Below are 7843 nucleotides of genomic sequence, written 5' to 3' on the forward strand. Positions count from 1 at the left end.
CGGGGTCCTAGGCAGTGGTCAAAGCAGAGGTGCAAGGTCGGGGTCACAGGCTGGGTACAAAGAAACAGGAATTCAGGAGTTTGACAGGAACAAACTGAAACCATGCTCTGAAACTTCCTGGAGGAAGCCTTGCTTTTTTATAGGCAGAACGCCAGTAACCAATATGGCCACTGTAGCTTCAGTGTGGGTGGAAGTGAGGAAAGGATGCCAGGAAATAATATGGTCATTGGAGCTTCTGTGTGGGTGATACGAGCGTGTAAGCCTCATAGTGGGTCAGGTTGCTTCCCATTTTATTATTGGCCGTATGAATTTGCTGCTTTATGGCATTGTTCTCCACGGTGGCCATCAGTTGTTTTTTCTGCAATTTTATTTGCTTTTCATTCAGCTTCATCATTTTAAATTCCATGGCTGCTCCTTTTCTTGTGACTGCTGTTGCTTCACATGAGCTATGTCCTGGTGAATAAGGCTCAGTTTCCGCATTAGTGTGCGGTGTGTCATTGCGATAAGTGTAGCTGCACGGTTTCTTGCGGTACTGACGTTGCACGTGCAGTTTGACGTTGCTGCTCATTAGGAGACACATATTGTTGGTTGATCCCTCACCTCCATAGGTACAGTTTCCAAAATTAATGTGAATTCCTCTTGAGGTTCTGCAGGGGTTATATTGTCATCAGCCTCACCAGACGATACATGAGGTGGTATATGCTGTGGTTTCTGACACAACCAAGGGGCTATTGATAAAAAAAGATATTTTAAAATACAGATTTGTAATAAAGACAGTACATTTATTTATATGTATATGTAAAATATGTAGTCATTCTTTAATTATATCAATGTTGGTTAATATTTGAATTTTTTAAGATATGTTGCGTTACACCTATGTCGCCACATTTACACTCAACATTGTACAACTTGTAAAGCAATTTCACTATCGGACCATGTTTTCTTTTATGTCAGGACATACTTCAGAAGTGTAGGTCAATGTAGTTAATATATTTGATCATTGTTAAATATTTAAGTCAAGAATAATTGTTGTATACAAGATATTTATGTTCAAAATTTGACACTGCCTGTGAATGTTGTGTTATATACTATTTACATCAATATTGTATTGCACATTGTTACATGCATTAAATGGAAAAGGTGCAGTATGGGACAAGTGAACATTACGGTTTCTGTAAAGTGTAGTAATTTCACTTGATTTGCTGACTTGCTGAAGATATTCCCAGTGGTGGGCTTGAGAGCCACACGATGATGGATCTATAATAAGGTTACATAGAATTATATATTATTTTAAGGTGCAATAGTTGATGATATGTGTGATGGTGTCATTTTTGGTCAAGTACTGTGTTTTGAAGACATTGAAAAACATGTGAGGTGTGATTATGGTATGTGATAATTATAGAAATATTAAGGGATGCTTATTTCAAATAACATGTACTTCATACTTACATAACACTTCACACTAAGTTATATGTACCGTAATTCAATAGCATCAATAATTTGTCCATATGTGTGACTTGTCTACTGCTAAGTAGCTGTTATTCACAAACTTTGCTACATCTATATTATCGTCAAAGGATGTGACTAATGAACAATATTGTGAATAACATTTGGACACGTCACATATTTTTGTCTTACCTGGTGGAGACTGGCTCAGAGGGGGAGTTGGGTCTGATGCAGTACGGATGGATGGACCTATAATAATATACAACATATTATTTTAAGGTTTATAATGCAATGGTATGTGTGTTGCTTTCACAGATTGACATGTACTGTCATATAAGTACAGTTTTGACGTGAAGTAGTAATATTGTATTATGATGTTTAAATGTGTTCTTTATAGTTACATGTACAGATGTGGCAAGACTTACAGTTCTCGTTGTCGCAATTTTAACTGTGCTGGTGCGACTGCACTCCGGGTACAATTCTCGCAGCCCTGAGAACAGTAAGCTGCACACGAGGATTAACTCTGCGGGGTTCCATGCTTCTGAATGTGACCCCACAGTGTTCATTCTTTTGACCCACCTGCAGTGAGAGAATACACGGCTCCATCAAGAGAGATGGAGACACGGCTGGGTAGCTCATCTAAAAGCCGAGTACTGGTATTCTCTCTCCCATCAAGCAAAGGATTAACAATGCAGGGGACCCATTGAAGAGCATGGACCCCCGCAGGGTTACTCCTTCCGGCCTGTGAACCTTGCTATCCTTGTGGCCACCAAGGGGCCACGTTCAGGCCGCAGTTTCTTCCGTGGTAGGAAAGACACTAAGTTTTGCTGAATCTGTACTAATCTGTTACATTACATGTTCACAACAGTGATAAGAAGAATAAGTACAAGTTATAAAAAATATACAGTAGTTTAGGTTGAATTGTTGGTTGTTACAGTATTCACATGTTGTCAGTCACATACTGTATTTCACATGTATATAATGTTTAAAGTTTGGAAATATTTACCAATAGTGCGTGTCGAATTGTGGCACGTGATATCAGTTGCTTACCTGGAGACTGGCTGAGATGCAGAGTAGGCCGTGAATGTTGAAGCCAGGATGGGCCTACTGTACAAGAAGATTACATACATTTTATTAATGAAAGGTTCACAATGCAATGGTATGTGTCACAATGTAATATTTTTACATATACATTAATATAAGCATCTACATTTAAGTTTTTCCTGTCATTAACATGTACTTAACAAAAGACAAAAAATACCCAATTCTGCATCTAATGTGACAAAATACGTAGTTAAATACTTCAATATTACCCAGGGAGCAGGGGTGTTCACTAATTTTAATGTTCAACTGGTATCAGTTGCTTGGAGGTTGGTGGCCCCTCCTCCCTGGGTTTAAGCTCACCCCTCTCCACTTTTTAGGCAGCAGGTTTTTCCATGTACCTGTGCAGGACTGGTCTATTGAGACCCTTCTACCTCCACTGCAGAGGTAAATGAGAATTTTCACAGGTAGTGTTAGAAACTGCATATTGATGATCAGGCCATAAAGTGGCTGCAGGCTTATAACGCTTTGGCCAAAGGGTTTAACTGAATTACCCTTACTCATGAGAATACTAATAGTCAAGTATTTAACTATGTATTTTGTCACATTGAATGTAGCATTCGGTATTTTTTGTCTTTTGTTGTATACATCTGGCCACGCTCAGTAGCACTCCTTTTGACACATATGTGTATATATACAGCTCAACCCCGTTATAGCACGATCCACTATAACGTGGATCCGCTTATAACAGGGTTTGAGCGTGGACCCCAAATTTAAAAAAAAAGAAGAAAAAAAAGCTGTTTTTTTTTGCTCACACTGCACACACTCACAGCACACTGCACACACTGCATACACTCACAGCACACTGCATACACTCACAGCACACTGCACACACTCACAGCACATGCACACACTGCATACACTCACAGCACACTGCACACACTCACAGCACACTGCATACCCTCACAGCACACTGCACACACTCACAGCACACTGCACACACTCACAGCACACTGCACACACTCACAGCACACATTCCACACACTCACAGCACACTGCACACACACAGCACACACTCACAGCACACTGCACACACTCACAGCACACTGCACACACTGCATACACTCACAGCACACTGCACACACTCACAGCACATGCACACACTGCATACACTCACAGCACACTGTACACACTCACAGCACACTGCATACCCTCACAGCACACTGCATACCCTCAAAGCACACTGCATACCCTCACAGCACACTGCATACACTCACAGCACAATGCACACACTGACAGCACACTGCACACACTCACAGCACACTGCACACACTCACAGCACACATTCCACACACTCACAGCACACTGCACACACATTCCACACACTCACAGCACACTGCACACACACAGCACACACTCACAGCACACTGCACACACTCACAGCACACTGCACACACTCATAGCACACATTCCACACACTCACAGCACACTGCACACACACAGCACACACTCACAGCACACTGCACACACTCACAGCACACTGCATACCCTCACAGCACACTGCATACCCTCACAGCACACTGCATACACTCACAGCACACTGCATACACTCACAGCACAATGCACACACTCACAGCACACTGCACACACTCACAGCACACTGCACACACTCACAGCACACATTCCACACACTCACAGCACACTGCACACACACAGCACACACTCACAGCACACTGTACACACTAACAGCACACTGCACACACAACACTCACAACGTACACAACACACACTCACAGCCCCCCCCTTCCCCCTCCCTACCTTTGGTGTCGGCTGCTGAGATCGGAGCGGGGCTGGCTGGGGGGGGGGTCGGAGCGGGGCTGGCGGGGGGGATTGGAGCGGGGCTGGCATCAGAGCTGGGCTGGCAGGGGGGATCGGAGTGGGGCTGGCGGGGGAAGTGAGGCTGCTTATTGAAGTGCGAGGGGAGTTACGGTGGCTGCTGGGGGAAGTGCGAGGGGAGTTACGGTGGCTGCTTGGGGACGTGTAGGGCTGGGGGACTTGTAGGGCTGCCGGCGCCTCACCCCACCTTTTCCTCCCTCCTCTCTCCTCTCCCCTCCCCCCCGATCGGGCACGCGGTCATTTTTTTAAAAATTAGCGCGGTCGGATCAGGTGGCCCCTGAGGACCGCGCTATAACGGGGTTGAGCTGTATATATATATATCTATATATCTATATATCTATATATATATAGATATATAGATATATATATATATGTAGAGCTATCAGTACCGTGTTAGCCGAGCTTCAATAATCAAAAAAATAAAAAAATAAATAGATGATACCGTTCTGTGACTAACGAAATGCTTTTATTTACATTTATTTATTTATATATATATATACTGTGACAAACGGCTTACTCCGGGGCTCCGTCGTTTGTCCGGGACTGTTTAGAACACGGTCTTTTAGGGTAGGTTAAATGATGAGGCGTCACGTACTGTTCCTTTAAACAGGCTATGCCTGGTTTATTCAGTCCCAGGCACTGAGACTGCCACAGTGCATACAACAGAAAACAGATCAAAACAAAAGCTGCTCACCTGAGCGATAACTTAACTTAGATATCCCTGACTCAGGGTTGGAAGTGGCTTTTCCACTCCCAACAACAAAACAAGGTACTTTTGCAGTCTTACACAAATGAACAGAAAGATTGAACCTGTTTGGGGAAGAGGCTTCTCCCCTCTGTAGTTCAGCAGCCTTCCAGCCTCCTGGCTCTTGTGGAGAGACCAGAGCAAACAGGAAATCAGTCTTTCATACCTGATTCCTAATTAGCATGACAGGTGACAGAAATCAGGCAGCAGACAAACTCTGGTCTGGATCTCTCATCCCTCAGTTCCAGCGCTTGCCAAACTGTGGGATGGAGTGTATGTATTATAAGGCTGCACTCCCAGGCCAAACAGGATAGAAACTGTCTAGTATCCTGGGAGCCCTATATACGGAATTTATTACCATCCCCTGGTTTCTGTCACATATCCTCCCCCCCAGCTCAGACCTCGAGGGATGAGCGACCATGGATATTAGGGAGTGCATCCTTGACAACCCGTCAGCATTGCCATGTTTGTGCCCTGACCTGTGTTCCACAGAAAATTTAAAGGGTTGTAGGCTTAGGAACCACCTGGTCACTCTAGCATTCTTTTCCCTGTTTTGACACATCCAGGTAAGGGGTGCATGATCTGTGACCAACCGGAATTTTCTCCCCAACAGATAGTATTTGAGCGTCTCTACAGCCCACTTTATTGCGAGACACTCTTTCTCTACTATGGAGTAATTTTTCTCCTGGGGATTTAGTTTCCTACTTAAATAAAGGATGGGGTGCTCCTCACCTTGAGACTCCTGGGAGAGTACCGCCCCCAGCCCTACCTCAGATGCGTCGGTTTGGACTACGAACTCTTTGGAGAAGTCAGGTGTGACCAACACTGGTTGGGCACAGAGAGCTTCTTTCAGGCTTCTAAAGGCCTGTTCGGTTTCGGGGGACCACTTTACCATTAGCGGTCCTCTTGCTTTTGTGAGGTCAGTTAGTGGGGTTGCCTTAGTTGCAAAATTGGGAATAAACCTTCTATAGTACCCAATTAACCCCAAAAAGGTCCTTACTTGTTTTTTTGTAACTGGCCTTGGCCAATTTTGTATCGCCTCCACTTTGAGTGTTTGGGGTTTGAGTAAACCTCTGCCAATAGAATATCCCAGATACTTGGCCTCCTCCAGACCAATAGTGCATTTAGCGGGGTTAGCAGTTAGTCCAGCAGACCGGACTGCGTCAAGCACAGCTTGGACCTTTGGAAGGTGGGATTGCCAATCTTCACTATGGATTACCACATCATCCAGGTAGGCGGCAGCATACCGAGCATGTGGTTTTAAAATTTTATCCATCATTCTTTGGAATGTGGCGGGAGCTCCATGTAAGCCAAAAGGCAGCACCCTATACTGAAAGAGGCCGTCTGGGGTTGAGAAGGCTGTCTTTTCTTTTGCCCTTTCTGTGAGGGGAACCTGCCAGTACCCTTTTGTTAGGTCTAGGGTTGTGAGATATCGGGCTTTGCCCAGTCTCTCTACAAGTTCATCTACCCTGGGCATAGGATAAGTATCAAATTTTGACACCGCGTTTAGTTTCCGGTAGTCATTACAAAACCTTGTTGTACCATCTGGCTTTGGGACTAAGACTATAGGGCTGTTCCACCCACTTTGGGATTCCTCAATTACACCTAGTTTTAGCATTTTTTTAACCTCTAAACTTATAGCCTTTCTTTTGGCCTCTGGGATTCGGTACGGTTTAAGGTTAACTCGGACCCCCGGTTCAGAGACTAGGTCATGTTCAATTACGCTAGTTCTACCTGGCCGTATAGAGAAGATTTCTTTGTTTCTTCTCACTAAATTCTGAACCTCTCGTTTCTGATGAACAGACAGGGTTTCAGCTATGCTAACCTCTGGGTCAGTTTCTTGATTCTCTGACGGACCTGGGGGTACTAGGGTTAACAAGACTTCTCTATCTTTCCAGGGCTTGAGTAGGTTTATATGGTAAATTTGCTCAGGTTTCCTCCTACCTGGCTGTCTTACCTTATAATTTACTTCTCCCACTCTTTCCAAGACCTCATATGGCCCATGCCATTTAGCAAGGAATTTACTCTCCACGGTGGGAACCAGAACTAGTACCCTATCACCTGGAGAAAAAATTCTGACCCTAGCACCCTTATTATATGTATTCCTCTGTGCTTCTTGAGCTTTCTCCATGTGTTCCCTCACTATGGGTAGGACTGCAGCAATGCGGTCCTGCATCTGGGCAACATGCTCTATTACACTTCTGTAAGGGGTAACCTCGTGTTCCCAAGTCTCTTTGGCTATATCCAGTAAGCCCCTTGGGTGTCGGCCATACAATAGTTCAAACGGGGAGAAGCCTGTGGATGATTGGGGAACTTCCCTAATGGCAAATAACAGGTACGGTAACAAACAATCCCAGTTTTTCCCATCTTTATCAACCGCCCGCCGTAACATGCTCTTTAAGGTTTTATTGAACCTTTCCACTAAACCATCTGTTTGTGGATGATAGACTGAGGTTCTGAGATGCTTGATTTTTAGGAGTTTACATAGCTCTTTCGTTACTTGGGACATAAATGGTGTTCCCTGGTCAGATAGAATCTCTTTAGGAATCCCGACCCGGGAAAACAGAACTACTAACTCTTTTGCTATGTTTTTAGCTGAGGTGCTACGTAGGGGAACTGCCTCCGGATATCGGGTGGCATAATCTAATATTACCAATATATGCTGATGTCCCCTAGCAGACTTTATTAGGGGTCCTACTAGATCCATAGCAATCC

At 44.3% G+C, this 7843-nt stretch overlaps 1 long non-coding RNA gene across 1 annotated transcript; it reads right to left on the reverse strand.

The window, feature by feature from the left end:
• Positions 1–547: 547 nt before the first annotated feature.
• Positions 548–1695, reverse strand: LOC142492102 (uncharacterized). Its single transcript, XR_012800741.1, has 3 exons — positions 1639–1695; positions 1168–1257; positions 548–728 (listed from the first exon to the last, which is right to left on the reverse strand). It is a non-coding gene; the product is annotated as an uncharacterized LOC142492102 (long non-coding RNA).
• Positions 1696–7843: the final 6148 nt, after the last annotated feature.

Source organism: Ascaphus truei, chromosome 4 (genome assembly GCF_040206685.1).
Source record: "Ascaphus truei isolate aAscTru1 chromosome 4, aAscTru1.hap1, whole genome shotgun sequence".
NCBI classification, from domain to species: domain Eukaryota; kingdom Metazoa; phylum Chordata; class Amphibia; order Anura; family Ascaphidae; genus Ascaphus; species Ascaphus truei.